The sequence below is a fragment of the Dipteris shenzhenensis genome, chromosome 4, assembly GCF_047967505.1.
Source record: "Dipteris shenzhenensis isolate YYH24624 ecotype China chromosome 4, Dip_SZ_1.0, whole genome shotgun sequence".
Taxonomy (NCBI): Eukaryota; Viridiplantae; Streptophyta; class Polypodiopsida; order Gleicheniales; family Dipteridaceae; genus Dipteris; species Dipteris shenzhenensis.
In genome coordinates, this window is record NC_141599.1 from 3,580,123 (window position 1) to 3,597,880 (window position 17,758).

Sequence of the window (17,758 nt, forward strand, 5' to 3'; positions counted from 1 at the left end):
GTGCTATTTTAGCTCCAAGCTAAGGAAAATATAGTCCTATTTTATAGCTATTTTAGTCCTTCTGCAAGAATTGCTTGTATAGCAATTGCACCGGTTGCACTGGTTGCAGAAAATCCTAAATGAGGGAATTTGTGAACCATTTTCACTATAGTAACAACATTATTTTCAAGCGTTTCTTATGCAATGATCCCTATCATTGGAGTAAAATGTAAACGAGGGCAAAAATATGCCATTTGTGCTTCTTTAGAGCCACTTTCACTACGAAGTAACATCAACAATAGTTTTGGCGATAATGGTAATACATTGAAATTGAAACAAAAGAATTACATCCGATAGTTTTTGTGATAATAGTATTACATCGAAATTGAAACAAAATAAATTACATCCAAAGCAAACATTTAACAGAATAGATTACATCCAAAGATGCTAGCACTTTGTCTTTGTGACACTTCTTCAAACACTTTTAGCACTTGTCAACACCATCGCTGTGGTGGCAGGACCTGGTGTCACTTTTTGCCCTTGTTAGCACTTTCTTACACTTTTGACTTGGTGCCTTGTATATGCAGGGGACGATACGAGCACCTCGTAGTGCTATCATAGTTAAGACTTTCTTATAATTTGGACCCAGAACTCCTCGTATGCAACAGACAGAGAACTCAACTTGGTGGTGAGCTCAACCCAGCACAACATTCAATAGTGGATAGGGAACTCAATCTGGTGGTGAGCTCTAGCACACTGACGCATGCTCTCAGTGTGTTAGAGCTGATCACCAAGTTGAGTTCTCCTTTTGCAGTGCCAAAGGTTGTGCTCAATTATGAGAGGCTCATCACCAAGTTTTGTTCTCTGCTAGTGCCTAACGGGACAACGACGATGATGGACATTCGTAGCTGAGAACGGGATCAAATGCCACGGACCTAAAATCCATTCTGCAATCTCCCCCTTAAGGCCTGTTTCCATTGGCTCCCCATTCTGCAACTCCTGTGGTCATGGCTATGGCTGGTAGAGTGTTGCCAGGATGGAGAGCCAAGGCAAACAATGGATCCCATGACTTGGGTAGCATTATGAAGGGGCATCAAGGTTGCAGCAAAAGATTCATAATAGGGGTGGAAGGGGGCTTGAAGTTCATGGAAGGGGATAGGAGAGGGATTGTATCCTGGGTGCGGTGAATCGTTTCTCTACCCTTAAGGCCTTTATATAGCTAGACTTTCCACCGTCCCACTCTTTTCCCCTTCATTTCTTATGTCAGTTTGTGTGACTCTGGGTGCGTATCACTTCTAAGAGCACATAATCCACCCATTGGGTTTTGCTACTAGTAGCCCAGCCTAGTGTAGGCGGTCATATACATCATTGTCTAGCCATGAGGTGCAATTAGATGGTTGCCATGGGAGAATTCTTGGTCATCGGAGCCAAGATCATAATAATTCAATGGGATGAGGGGGGAGGAGCGGTGGCACATGCACCCAGCTTGCTGGTAGCCTCGCCTAGCGTAGGCAGTCATATACATCATCATCTGCCATGATGTATGATTAGATGGTTGCCATGGGATAATTTCTCAGTCATCGGAGCCAAGATCATAATAATTCAATGGGATGAGGGGGAAGGAGCAGTGGCACATGCACCTAGCTTGTTGGTAGCCCAACCTAGCATAGGTAGTCATATACATCATTGCCTAGCCATGATGTGCAATTAGATGGTTGCCATGGGAGAATTTCTCAGTCATCGAAAAATTCTAATAGTCTGATATGTTCTTACAGTCTATCTCCAATTCTAATGTTCATCTGAGCATGCAAATTAGATGGTCCCTCATGAAAACTCATTTTTATTACAATGTGATTTTGACTCAATGCTAATCTGAGCCCTCTCTGAGCTTGTGAACTAGATGGCCCCTCATGGAAAGTCATTGTTATTACAATCAACTGAAGAAAGGCAAGATCAAAACAAGACATCAGATTAGCATTGAGTCATTTCATTAGGCTGTAATAACAATAGTTCTCAGTCATAAGAACGAGAACTATTGTTATTATAGTCTAATGAACCAACTGAATGCTAATCTAAGCTTGTGAACTAGATGGTCCCCCATGCAAAGTCATTGTTATCACACTCTGATTCGAACTCAATGCTAATATGAGCCTATAAATTAGATGGTCCTTCATGCACAATCATTGTTATTACAGTCTAATTTTGACTGAATGCTAATCTGAACCTATGAATTAGATGGTCCCTCATACATAGTCATTGTCATTAAAACAAGCTCGATGGTTGTTTGGGATTTACATTTTCCCTTGTTTGGGATTTATTGATTGGGATTTACTAAAACAAGCACGGTGGTTGTTTGGTATTTACTAAAGGTTATATTTTGTGAGGGATTTCTAATTTTTGAGCAAAACCATCTGAGCATTTGAGCAAATTGGATCATAATGTAGTTTTTTTGTGTGAAAATTTATGAAAATAATCCAAGTGTATGGACCCCTTTGTTGAGAGTTCACGCTCAACATCATGTGATCATGTGTGCATAGCACCATCACGTGATCATATGTGCATAGCACTAACCTTATAGAGTGCTATAAAGGAAAGGGTTAGATCCCCTAACCCTAACCCTAAAAGGGTTTGTATATATTCTATTTTTTCAACTAATTCTAGTGTACAGTTAGTCATTTGTGGTGTGCTCTCTAGCTGTGCCCTCTCTCCTCATCTCCACTCTTCTCCTCTCCCCTCTTCATATTTTGTCATGGTATCAGAGCTCCCTTGTCTTCCGCTGAGACATTGAGTTTCTTGAGAGTGTGAGAGAGATTGTGAGATTGAGAGTTCTCTTGAGTGATTGTGAGATCCTTCCCTTCACTTCCGTTGAGAGAAAATTCCGTCCATTTGGTGAGATATTTCCGTCCATTCTATGTGTGATTTCTTCATGAGAGATTGAGAGATTTCTGTTCATTCTATTGAAGGAATTCTTAGTTCATCGAGAGAAAGAGAGATCTGAGATACATCTCTTCCGTTGTGAGGTTGTATGAAAGAGAGACATTTCAAGAGTTTGTAAGGTCTGTGTAAGTTTGTTCTTAGTGTTATGTGGTTTTTTGTGAGAAGTTCACGTTCTTCTATGGCATAGCTTTCCAACAAAGCTCGATTCCTTCAACGACAAAAGCTGCTCCACTGCCTTCTTCGAAAAGACGCCTATCAAAGCTCCCTCAAACAGCGCTACCCAACCTTCAAGCCTTCAAGATTCAATGACCTCGGTGTCGACCTCTGTGACAAGCTACTCCAAACGGCATGTCCAATGGCTCTTCCATCTACAGGCGACCCTACACAACCTGACGGACTACACTCCCAAGAGCTGCTCATAGCAACAATGACTATCTCTTAGCTCACGCGGCTCTAGCCCAGGCTCCTACTCAAGCGACGACGGGCAAACAATCAGGGAGCACCTCCACAGCCTACGTGAGCATCAGCCCTCCAAGGCACTCTCGATAGCCGATGGGAGGCAGCAAATCCATCTCCGAAGGGTCCCGCGACCCTGCTGTTCATGCAACGTCCACCAACAGCCTTGCTCATGACCCTCAAGTGACTAGTGTTGCATAGCGACCCGCATGCCAGCGCCTGCAGCCCCGCGACATCTTGCTCCTCTAACGTGCACCTCTAGCGTCTCACAACAGCGCCATCGTCAAACGCCTTCTCCTTCGAGCAGCTCGTAATACAGCTCACAGCCAACGACAAGCATATTTGCAACGAAGCTCCAGCTGCCATCAACGGAAGCTTCACCAACGGCCAAAGCAATCGGAGGTCCCTGCTCCATCGACCTTGCAACTCCCTCAACGCGGCACCAGCAGCTCCTAGCTCCAAGAAAAATACCAGCGACGATAGCCACCGGCCAAGCGACCCGCACCCAAAGAAGATCCGTCGACAGAATCTTCAGATTTCTGCACCTATCACTCACCTTGGGTTCCGATTAACTCGGGTGCAGTTAGGAAAGGATAGGGTTGATCCACGTTGCATCTTATCTTGCCACGTCAGCAGGCTCCAGCATCTGCCACATCATCACCTTATCCTTGTGCCACGTGGCAACATCATCCTATCTGCCACATCATCAGCCTATCCACATTGCCACATCATCACTGCCACGTCAGCACTGCCATGTCAGCTGCCACATCATCACTTCCACGTCAACACTGCCACGTCATCAATCCACATCATCAGGCCACGTCAGCACTGCCACGTCATCTGCCATGTCAGCACTGCCACATCATCAGGCCACATCATCTGCCACGTCAGCACTGCCACATCATCAGGCCACATCATCAGTGCCACGTCACCCTGCTGACATCATCTGTGCCACCTCATCACTGCCACCTCAGCAGTCCAGTCAGCATTGACCCCTGCAGGCACAGTCCCTTGCCAGGCACACTGTGCACACACTGCATGTGCACACTCCTGCCACCTCAGCACAGAGCTTCACTGGCACACCTCTTGCTAAGCACAGTGCCACATCATCACTGTATGTGACTCACAGTGACACATCATCATTGAGCACCATTTGCACTCCTTTTGCCCCTCCACCTAGATCAAGTCATATCTCTTGATCCAGGAAGAATTTGAGGGTACTCCAAAAAGGAAAGTCGCTCGATTTTTTGTGCTCTACGCGCTCGTTACATCACATGCACATTTCGGTGCAAGTTACACTCACATTTGAGCCTCGCCGACAAAACCACTTCCTTCACGCACATTTGCCTCTACATCGACGCATCTGACCCAGCACTTAAAAAGAACAAAGGAAAAGGAATTATTTGCTGCTCTTTCATTGATCGACGGTTGGTTTAGATCTAGATCAGAGTAGACTAGATCGCCATAGAGGGGACGCTTTGAATTCCCCAAGTTGCCAATCTAAGCCATGCCCGAAATTCCCGAGTAGTACCAGTCCATACGCTCACATCCGATTTCACATCATTACATTACCTGAAACCTTACGTTCATCAGTTCAATGAGCAGACTTCAAAGTTCAGAGGCATTGCAGATTGATTCAGTGGGCAGATAGCACTTGATTTCACACACACATGCCACCATTGTAAAGCCTATTTGGCTATCTCACGGCATCGTGCACATCATTTTTTCAGCCTTGTAAAGCCTCTTGGCTATTCCCGGCATCATTGCCACAAGCCTTGTAACACAGATCAGATCTTATATACAGCAGTTCTATCTTCACCGACGGTACAGAGATTTCACTTGGCATCTTCAGTGTATTTGCAGTTGATTCATACAGAGTTTTTCAGGACATTTTTGAGTACATTGTTTGCACCATGTCGACTAGCAACCTCAATCTGGAGGCATCTGCTAAGTTAGACAACTCCAATTACGGTACATGGAAATACCGAATGGAGACCATTCTTGTGCTTCAGGACAAATGGGAGTATGTCGATGGATCTATACCTAGACCATTGGCCGATCCAGCCACCAGTAGCTCTACTCCATCTGTTGTCACAGCACCAGCAACGGGATCTACATCGGGATCTACATCTACACAAACAGTTTCCGAATCAGTAGCAGATCCTGCCATTGCCCGAGCTCAAGCAGAATGGGATAAGAAAGACAAGTATGCCTATCACCTGATCAAGCAGAATGTGCAAGATGTCATGCTAGGACAGCTCAACACACTTAATACATCAAAAGAAGCATGGGATATGTTCGCAGCTCTCTACGAGTCCAAGAACACATCCAGGATTCTCACCCTGAGAAACCAGATCAACCAGAGTTTCCGCAACAGCAATGAAACCGGTCATGCTTATGTACTCCGCATCAAAGACTACAACAATCAACTTGCAGCAGCAGGAGAGACTATGAATCCCGCACAAATGGTTCAAGTAATCCTGAATGGACTAGGAGAAGGATATGAGAATCTAGTCCAGAGTATTGCCATCCAACGGCAAATTCCAACACTGGAAGAACTTCAGTCAGTTCTACTTGGTGAAGAACTCAGGACTCAGGCCATTCAAGCACGTAAAGGTCATTCTAATGATCAGGCATTCACAGCTTCAGACAGAAGCAGAGGCAAAGGTAGAAACAGAGGTAAATCATATCAGAAAAGTGGTCATCATCAACAAAGTCAGAATCAGCATCAGCATCAGCAGCATCCTCAGCAACATCAAAATCAGCAAAGAGGAAATCATTCCAACCGAGGAAGATTCCAAGGACGAGGGAATGCATCCACCAATGTGTCAAACATTCAATGCAACTATTGTCACAAGTTTGGACACTATGAAAGAGATTGCCGCAAGAAGCAGTATGACCAAGGCGGTCAATCCAGCGAGGGAATTCCCGAGGAAGAGGAAATCATCGTGGTGGACATTCTAGTCATAGTCATTTTGCAAATGAACATGGAAATATGTTTCTTGCAAGTGAGGAATTGCATCAGACTGATACAATGCACCTAGACACTGATTTCAATCCCAAAGAGGATTTCAGCTATCAAGTCGACCAAGTGGAACAGGATCCTTGGTACATCGACAGCGGTGCATCATCTCATATGACAAATCATCAGGAATGGTTCACAGAAATGAAGCCATTAGAAGGTCAAAAGAATGTCATCTACACAGCCGACAATACACCAAATCCGGTTCAAGGGACAGGGGTTATCCCTATGAACAATTTCACTGGTACAGAAGGATTAGTCAAAGATGTGCTCTATGTTCCGAAGCTCAGCAAGAACCTTTTGTCAGTAGGTCAAATGACGGAACACAACTACAAAGTCATCTTCGACGGTGATGAATGCACTATCAGAGACAAATCCAAAAGAGGTCAGCTAGTAGCAAAAGGTGTCAAGGAAGGACGCTTATACAGGATGCTAGCTACAGTACCAAATAAGCATGCCATGTCAGCTCAAATGCAACAGATGCCACTATCCGCAAAATGGCACAAGAGATATGGTCATGTCAACTTCAAGTACTTGTTAGATCTCCGGAATCAAAATATGGCAATTGGGATTCCGAAGCTACAATTTCTTGGAAAGGTTTGTGAAGCATGCTGCTTCGGCAAACAAAAGCGAACCAACTTTGTCAGAAGTACCTCTCATGCACGAGGTATTCTTGATTTGATTCATACAGATGTATGGGGTTATGCCCAGACCCGCAGCATCAATGGTTCACTTTATTACTTGACCTTCATCGACGACTACAGCAGATATTGTTGGGTCTACTTTCTGAAAGAGAAATCTGAAGTATTTGCCAGATTTCAAGAATTCAAAGCCATGGTAGAAAACCAAACAGGCAGAAAGATCAAGGTCATGAGATCAGACAGAGGAGGTGAATACATGTCTTCAGCATTCATGAACTTTTGCAAAACTCACGGTATTCGAAGACAATTCACATGTGCAGATACTCCTCAGCAAAATGCAATAGCTGAAAGGAAGAATGGGACTTTAGCAGACAGTGCTAGAGCAATGCTTAGTGAAAAGCATCTTCCGAATCAGTATTGGGCAGAAGCAATAGCTACAGCTAACTACTTGCTTAATCGGCTTCCTACCGAACCGATACAAGATATGACTCCTTATGAAGCATTCACTGGACACAAGCCACGCATTGGGCATCTCCGCATATTTGGTTGCATAGCATATGCCCACATACATGATGATCATCGCAGGAAATTGGATGCGAAGTCACGCAAATGCATCATGGTTGGCTACAGTGAACAAAGCAAAGCATACAAATTGTATGATCCCATCAACCGCAAAGTCATTATCTCCAGAGATGTAATCTTCGATGAGGAATCAGAATGGAAAACCTCACCTACACAGGAGATAGAAGCATCGACTTCACAGTCACCTACAGACCAGGTTGATGAAGAAGAGCAAGAATTGCCAGCAACACCCCAAGCAGTGCCACAGCAGCTCAGACGGTATACTAGGGAAAGCAGACCACCAGCCAGATTGACATATGCTCAGAAAGGCAAAGCAATTCAGGTGGAAACCACCAACTATGCTCTTATGACTACCATCATGGCTACAGAAGAGCCAGTGTACTTCGAAGATGCAGTAGAAAAGCCAGAATGGCAAACTGCTATGAATGAAGAAATGGATGCTTTGTATAAAAATAACACTTGGGAATTATGCGGCCTTCCACCAGGACAGAAGGCCATAGCCAACAAATGGGTATACAAAGTGAAGTACAATCCAGATGGCAGTATTCAGCGATACAAAGCCAGATTAGTTGCAAAAGGATTTGCACAACAATATGGCCAAGATTATGATGAGACTTATGCTCCAATAGCAAAGATGGATTCCATACGGTTCTTGATATCACTAGCGACACTCAGTAAATGGAATGTGTATCAACTCGATGTCAAGAATGCATTTCTCAATGGTTATCTAGATGAGGATGTCTACATGCAACAACTAGCCGGTTATGTTGAACCAGGAAAAGAGAACAAGGTTTGCCATCTCAAGAAAAGTCTCTACGGCTTAAAGCAAGCCCCTAGAAGTTGGTACAGTAGAATTGACAAGTATTTTGCTGATCTGGGATACATGAAGTCCAATGCAGATCATACTCTCTACTACAAAGTTCAAGGGGAAGATATTACTATTGCACTTTTGTACGTAGATGATCTCATTGTGACAGGAAGCTAGGATAGCTTCATCAGAAAATTAAAACAAGACTTGTCTGCAGAGTTCGACATGAAAGATCTTGGACTTATGCACTATTGTCTTGGAATTGAGTTCTGGAGAGATTCAGATAGCACATTCATGAGTCAGCTCAAATATGTTGACAGTCTCCTGAAGAAGTTTCATATGGCAGATTGCCAGATTGCAGCCACTCCCATGGAACAGAGTTTGAAACTTACTAAAGATTCAAAAAAGCCTACAGTCAATGACAAATACTACAGGCAACTCATTGGATCTCTTATATATCTGACAATCACACGGCCAGATATTTGTTATGCAGTAAGCTCACTAGCACAGTTTATGGCAAATCCAAAACAGTCTCACTGGAATGCAGCCAAAAGAGTCTTGAGATACATCAGAGGTACAAGACAATTTGGGATAGAATACAGAGGAAGTCATCCACGGTTGCATGGATATTGTGACAGTGACTATGCTGGAGATCATGAGACCAGGAGATCGACACAGGGATATGCATTTTTCCTTGGTCAAGGTGCTATATCATGGTTGTCAAACAAACAGCCAACTGTTTCTTTGTCTTCGACTGAAGCAGAATATAGAGCACTCACTACAGGTGCATGTGAGGCTATATGGCTCAGAAGACTATTGTCAGAAACAGATTACTTTGATGAGTCAAAGCCAACAACAATATACTGTGATAATCAATCGGCTCAAGCATTGGCCAAAAATCCAGTATATCACTCCAGGACAAAGCACATTGATGTCAGAGAGCACTTCATCAGAGAAAGAGTGTTACTTGGTGACATCAAACTGCAGCATTGTGATAGCAAAGAAAATGTTGCAGACATCTTTACCAAACCACTCGGTAAAGAGCTATTCAAGAAACACCGACTAGCTCTTGGTTTGATGCAGAGGAAGGACATTCCCATTAAAGGGGTGTGATGGAATGTAATGCTCAGTCCTTCTTCGATTCCCCAGAATCATCATCTTGAGGGAAGGCCTACTTCATGATGTTGATCTTGAGGGAAGGTGTTGAGAGTTCACGCTCAACATCATGTGATCATGTGTGCATAGCACCATCACGTGATCATATGTGCATAGCACTAACCTTATAGAGTGCTATAAAGGAAAGGGTTAGATCCCCTAACCCTAACCCTAAAAGGGTTTGTATATATTCTATTTTTTCAACTAATTCTAGTGTACAGTTAGTCATTTGTGGTGTGCTCTCTAGCTGTGCCCTCTCTCCTCATCTCCACTCTTCTCCTCTCCCCTCTTCATATTTTGTCACCCTTTTGTAAAGAAAGGGGTCATATTGCTTAAGAAAAGAAATGGATATCCTCATTTCTGACTAAACAAGTTTTCTAACTCTTGAAGTTTATGAAATGAGGCCATGATTATGAAACCATTTTGTAAATGAAGGGTCCATATTGCTCAATAAAAGAAGTGGTTATCCTTGTAAACTAATAAACCACAACAACCAATAACCAAAAAAAAAATCTTCAAATAAGTTTTCAACCTATACAAATGAAAATGAAGACATGATTTATCACATAGAAGACATGTTCAAACTTTTGTGATGTAAAATCATCCTTCAAAATGTCCTACCACAATTATCAAGTGGAGAATAATTAGCACACTATCCTTGTGGTTCAAATTACTTATGGAAAAAAGGATTTCTTATATCCAATCCAAGGTACAAAAGGAAATGTAACAAATATAGCCAAATTTTAAGTCAATATTTTACACTCATAGTTTGGTATTTTGCTACTAGTTGTATTGAGCTCATGTTATTTCAAATAAGTTTCCTACAAAGCGTCCTGCCACAATTACCAACAAGTGGAGAAACAAACCAAAAATTTACACAAGGAGCAATGCAAAAGGCTCCAAAAACATTGTTCTTGTGGTTCAAAATCTTCATGGAAAAAAGGATTATTATAGATATCTTTACATTTTGTATTCAACATCATGAAGGTTCAGTCTTCAAAAAAATACTATTTTTGTGGTTCAAAATCCTCATGGAAAAAGGATTATTATAATAGCCCTTCCATTTTTTGTTGACCATCATGAAAGTACAGTCTCCAAAAACTAAACCTCAAGGCATGCGGGACAATGCCTGGAATATCTATTTTTTACTCAAGGTGGCTTGGTGAACAAACATATTATTTTTGCTATCCAATCCAAGGTATGAAAGGAAGATGTAATAAATATGTTTGCATGGAATATAGGCATCCAATTCGCATGATCGTCCAATGAAGTCTTCACAATTGCAAGAAGGAAATGGAGAAATGTCAACCTTGTATTCAATACCTTTTTGCATTGATCCTTCTGTAGAAACAATGAACTCAGCATGCTCCATGGCCTTCACGATTGTTGCGTCCTTAACAATGCATTTCATGACCAATGACCTCTGAATTCTATCTTCCATTTCTTTGGAGGTTTTGTTTCGCCATATCTGATTGCTTTGCCATCTTGACGCCGAGGTCGATCTTCATGCAATACTATTGTTTCATCATGGGCTTGAATTGATGAAGCACAACTTGCACCCACCATCGGAGTTGACACTCCTAATATGACAAAAACCCCGAGCTTGTCAACCTAGCAATCTCTACACTTGTCAAGGATGTTCCTGATTGAACCTTCCACCTTCCTGGTGATGGTCCTGGAATACCTGTAATGCTAGTTGATGGCTTCCATGTGTGGGTTACATCATTTCCACAAAACCAAATCATTTGGGAGTGCACTCCAATTGGTGTTTGAATCCTCCCAAAGAATGATGGTGCAACAACTCCACGTCGATTTTCACGATCCATTATATTGACAAGCTTGTTACATTTTCCTCCTTGTCTAAGCCAAGCCTGGCAATGGACTTGGCTTGTTATAGGAACTCTTCATAATGCCCAATTTGCATCATGCACTTCATATTCTTGTACACTCTTGGAATCATCATCCTCAAAACTCTCTGTTGCAAATTTAGTACAAGATTTTGGAGACATGGAGTATCTTTTCTTATTTGCATAACTGTACTCAGGGTGATGACTATCATCCTCACATATATTTAAAGGCATTGACTTTGGCCTTTTCCTTCGCATAGTCTTGTCATCTCCATCATTAAAACATACTTCAGATGCAACACCCATTTCCTTTGCAACATCACTTGTTAGATCAACAATTGTTTTGGCACAAATGTCAATCCGAGATTTTTAAGATCTTTTTTTAAAGGTCTCTAGACTCGGTCCACTTCCGATGAACTGGCCCTTCAAAAAAGATGTGTATCTAGAGCTTTGTAAAATTGCATTTGAGAGGTCACTAATAGAGGCATTGTAGAGACCAACATATTTGACATGGTTCATCAATCCAGCCCTCGAACTACCATGAATAGACTCTGCTAGATTTGTTCGAGGTATAAAGTACTTCTCGTTATCTAACATACTCTGCAAACCAAGCATTGCAGAGATATTGTAATGGCAAAATTACATTATTAACATGATTTAAAAAAATTCAAGAGAAATACAAAACCAACATCTATAATGTAGTGGCCCCAATGGGAAATCCTATAATGCCACCATGCAAACCAAGTTTCAAGCCGTGGCAAGTCTAAATCACTTGCATGGCCTACATTCCGCCATGCCCTTAAGCTTCTCATTTCGACTTCTGCAGCTTGCTCTGTAGAGGCATCCTTCCAGCGTCTACATTGGATTTTAAATTCCTCTTGGTTGCCAACTTTTATACATGCCTTTGCATGGGAATGAAGACTTTGCTCCCAATGGAAAAGGCAAGAACGCTCTTTCCCTTCCATTATATTGTCAGGGCCACCATTGAAAGTGGCACATACAGCTCTCCAGTTGGCTTGGGCTTCATCTGCCATGAACCCTTTGAAATCTGCATTGTCAAACCCTTCTGAAACCATTACTTTGTTGAGAGTATCCCAAAATAGAATTTGTGCGTCAGTATCTTCCACCTTGAAGTCACAAGTTGCAATTGTTTGCAACTCTTGGATAAAAGGATTATACACATGGCAAGCCATGGTACAATCCAATCTTTCATTCGCTTCACAAAGTCAAACAACACCCAACAATGACCCAGTTCTCCTCCAAGTCTCATTTTATTTACCAAATCAACCCCTGAACCAGAACCTTGGGTAGACATTTTAAATACATGACACATGCTGAATGAACTATGTTGCAATTGTCTAAGAAACACTACACTTTAGAAATAATTATATCTACAATGTCTTTTCAAGTATAAAATTCCATCTAGCCCATCTGACACAGGTCGAGAGCCATGTCGACCCTCCTCAATCCATCTTGATAATCTATACATAGACATAAAGTTGATCAATATTCATTGTAATAACATAATTTAATAAACCAATGCAATAACAAATATTATGGTAATTACCTTCTTTTGTCGAGCAAAGGTTCACATTGTTTTAGCAAATCTTGTAGCTCAACATCTGACATCTTAATCCCATCTTGCACTTTCTTAAACAATAAAGTTTCCATAATAATGTCTTGGACAATTATATTTTGTATCCCTTTAGGGCATACAGCACCACCAGCCCTCACCATTTCAGAAACTTTGGTTTTAATGGCATCCTTTGTTCTCCTAGTCAAATTATCTCCAACGGGATGATTATGATGGCCATGGTGTATGATTGCACGAGTAAGATTCACACCATCTCTACATTCTGGCATGCAGAGTAACATTTCACAGTAACATCTCTCCAAGCAAATTGGTGGATGACCACAATGTATACATGATAAGGAGCCATATGATTCAATTGACACATTTGCTGGGGCCATTCTAATCAATCTCCCATCCCATTGTGTCTCATTCTCTATCCCAATTCTTGTTTTATAACCACAAGTTGCATTTATACAACGGAGATGACCTCCACATTCCTTTCTACGAACCACACCAGGAAATACTGTATTTGTTGTAATAGGATCACTCCAAACATGACCATCAAATTGTGACTGTGTACCTTTTGTGCAATGTTTCACTGAAGTAGCTGATAACTCAAAGAAAACATCACCATCATAAGTAGAAGGCAACTCATCCACAGTAATGTGCATTTCAACCTTCTCATAGGCCACCTTACGCAATCTGTTCTTTATAGGTAGTTGCATAATAATCTCAATAACACTATGTTGTTTGTCATTCTCAATGTTGCTAGCTGAATCATGTTTCCTTGCCTCATCATTTTTGTTGCAAACAGAGTAGAAATCTTTTTTGTTTTCGTGCACTAGAGTCTTCTGAAGTTCATTGTCATCAAGCTTGAATATTTCTCCCTTCATAGTGAAAATATCACCAAACTGCGCATCAAGGTGAAACATTTTGTATCCATCGTCATGGACTTCGTATTGCAGCTCCATTGTCAAATCAGACCCATTATCACCAAAGTACTGATGGACAGATATGGACCCAAGTGTGAATTGAAAATGGCTAGCAAGCACCATCTCTGACAACACTCCTCTACCTACGGAAGTGTGAACAAACATATGCAAAGATCTATCCTCATTCTGAATTGTGACAGATTCCATAAGAACGGAATGGTTAAGCTGTGCAACTCAATGAGATGAAGTCTAAAGGGTGAGATCAAGAGCAGAGTGTTTGTTTCAAGAACTCATTTGAAACAAGAGTCTGCCGCAAGAAAAGTTGCTCACAAATGCTTTGCACACACTGCCCATTGTTTATACTCACAACTTTGTAAGACAGGTCTTGTGAAAGTCGGGGCAAGTGTGACAATGGTACTGAACCATGACGTAAATTTTAGCCATCATTTGTTAACAACAATACTATAATACCATGGACTCTTAGACCTTTTAATCCCCAACCTTTCTTTGACACGTATGGGAGTTATTGCAAGCCATTCTCGCTAGCAATGACATTTCATAATTGCTACATATTCATTCTGACAATTTGATATAAGTATTTTAAAGTTGATAGATAGATATAAATTATAATTGTGGTCAATAAGAAATGGTTTATCAGTAATTTTCAAAAACAATTATGAAAAATTATCAACCTCACACAGTAATGATGTTTAATTAAATGATCACTCATCATTGCTGCATTCTCATGAGCAATTGAATTCGTATGATAATCATTATAAGTCATGGTTCCTATTAACATCATAGTGCGGTAGCATTTCTATAGCGAGTATGTCATCCCGTCATGGTGAATAAAATAAACGCATTGATTGTATGTCGTCCCATCATGTGTGGTAAGGAGTGCTAGCTAATAAAGAGCCCTCATGAAAATGAAAGTCCCATAGACCCCTTTCGTCGATGAAAGGGGTCTATTGGCCTTTCATTTTCATGAGATCCCTTAAGCCCTTAAGAAATATAAAAGCTAATAGACCCCTTTCATCGATGAAAGGGGTCTATTGGCCTTTTAAGCCCTTAAGAAATATAAAAGCCAATAGACCCCTTATGTTGACGAAAGGGGTCTATTGGCCTTTCATTTTCTTAATTAAACTCATGAAAATGAAAGCCCTTAAGAAATATAAAGGCCAATAGACCCCTTTCGCCGATGAAAGGGGTCTATTGGCCTTTTAAGCCCTTAAGAAATATAAAAGCCAAAGCCCTTAAGAAATATAAAGGCCAAAGCCCCTAAGAAATATAAAAGCCATAGACCCCTTTCGACGAAAGGGGTCTATTGGCGTTTTAAGCCCTTAAGAAATATAAAAGCCGAAGCCCTTAAGAAATATAAAAGCCAAAGCCCTTAAGAAATATAAATGCTAATAGACCCCTTTCGTCGACGAAAGGGGTCTATTGGCCTTTCATTTTCTTAATTAAACTCATGAAAATGAAAGGCCAATAGGGGCCTTTCATTTTCATGAGTTTAATTATCTCCCTCGCTCTCCCTCGCTCTACCTCTGTCACCTCGCCTCCCTCCCTCGCTCCCTCCGTCCCTCGCTCGCCTCGCCTCCCTCCCGCGTGTTGCCTCCCTCCCACGCCTCGCTCCCTCGCTCCTTCCCTCTGGCTCTTTCTCCCTCCCTCCCTCCCTCCCTCACTCCCTCGCTCTGCCTCCCTCACCTCGCCTCCCTCCCTCGCTCGCTTGCCTCGCATTCCTCCTGCGTGCAGCCTCCCTCCCTCGCCTTGCTCCCTCGCTCCTTCCCTCTCGCTCTGCCTCCCTCCCTCGCTCCCTCCCTCCCTTGCTTTGCCTTCCTCACCTCGCCTCCCTCCCTCGCTCCCTCCCTCCCTCGCTCACCTCGCCTCCCTCCCACGTGCAACCTCTCTCCCATGCAACGGGCCACAATTATACATGTAGAAAAGGGTTCTTCCTTATTATGGGGCCATTTTTTGTTCATGGTTGCAGTGGTGGGAGTGATGCATCTGTGTATACGAGCTTTGGATGAAAGACTTGTATACACATGATTTCATGGAGAGGTAACTACAGATTGTATTGCTGCATTTACACTTATGATTCATGGGATTCCTAGGATGTTAGCAGCAAACACGAGACCACTACAAGAGTACTTCAAACACCACTACCTTGGCAAAATATATCGTGTTGTTGTGCCCCCAGATCTATCTTCTTTTAGATGTCATGGTTGCAAGCAGAGCTTTTTGTGGATTACAAAGAGGATGCAAACGGTTTTGTAAATTTGGCAGGGGCACAAAGGAGTAGGTTTGCGGGGTTGAGGGAGGGTTGGCATTTATCGAAGCTTATTCTGGAGATGCTGCTGGTTCGACCTTCCAGGGCTGCTGGTATTCGTGATAACCAAGTAAGAATTTCACAACAGAGAATAATTGAAAAAAGAAGGGGTTGCGAAGGTTTTCCAAATTGTACTCTTGATCTAATACAATTTTCATTCTCACAAAAAAAAAGAAAGTAATGTAAAGCCAATTTTATGTTGAGCTCAAAAAAGGCAGTTCTAAGAAAGGCTTTGGAAGGGTGCATAAATTTGTCACTGGTTTCTTGCCCCTGAAGCCACTCCCATTTGATCTTCTTGTCCTACATCAGTCGTGATATGCTGCCAACAACCATCTGCCTCCCTCCCTCCCTCTCTTTGTCCCTCTGTGTGGCTCCCTCCCTCGCTCGCCTCCCTCCCTCGCCTCTGTACCCTCTTTGTGCCCCTCCCTCCCTCGCCTCGCTCCTTCTTCCCTCGCCTTGCTTTCTCCATCACGTCATAAGTTTTTCTCACCAATTTTTGTCACGTTGGTAGGATGGTAAAAATAAGAACTTCTGAGAGGAGGGGGAGAGGTGGAACAGCAGAATGAGGAGGCAGGAGAGGTGGAAGGACAAGTAGCAAGAGAAGTTTGCAAGTGGTAGAGATTCAAAAAGAGGTTGAAATTGGAGTTGAAGAGGATAAGGAGATTGAAAACTTTGAAGACACTCCTATAATTGTGGAGGAATCTTCTAAGAAGAGAAAGAAAGAGAATAAACAACTGGATGAGGAGTTTGAGCAAGAGTTTCCTGCTGCACTTGATATTGGCCAGGGGAAGGATGTTATCGGATCTCTTGCAATGAATCCTAGAAAGATTGCTCCCTTGATCCCTTTATGTTGTTGTGTTGTAAACACAAGAGTGAGAGGCCTACGAACTGATATGGATAGCCTAAAGCAAGCTCTGGAGGCAGAAAAATATATTCAATAGAAAGGAATGTTTATTTTATCTACAATACTTCCGGATGGTGTTTCGCAAGAGGTGCCAGATGAAATTGAACAATCATGGGATTCTTGTTAGAGGGATGTAAATGCAGAATTTGAGGCACAGATTGTTGATGATGATGAATGGTCATTTTTGTCTTGAAAGATGTTTTTTGTGTGGAAGGGGAATCACCGTACTGTTGCATGGATGTCTCTAATCGAAGAGAAATTCAAGACATCAAAGGCATGGCATATTCGAGTTTTAGCAAGTTTCATTACTCCAGAGAAAGAAATAGAAATGAAGCTAATAGCTGCTCTTCAAAGGTTCAGTCTATAAGTGCGAGTTCTTGCTTATATGTGTTACCTTTTTTCGAGCTTTTAAGGGTTTTGTGAACAATTCTTAATATTTTTGAAGCTATGTATTTTTTATTTTTCAGCCTTAATGAAATAGCAATTATTAAAACAAATCTCAAGGATGATTTGTACAGGAGAATGGTATTTGCAGTAAGTTTCATACCATTTGTCATGGATGTCTTTTGAATTATAACTAACTAATTCATTATACT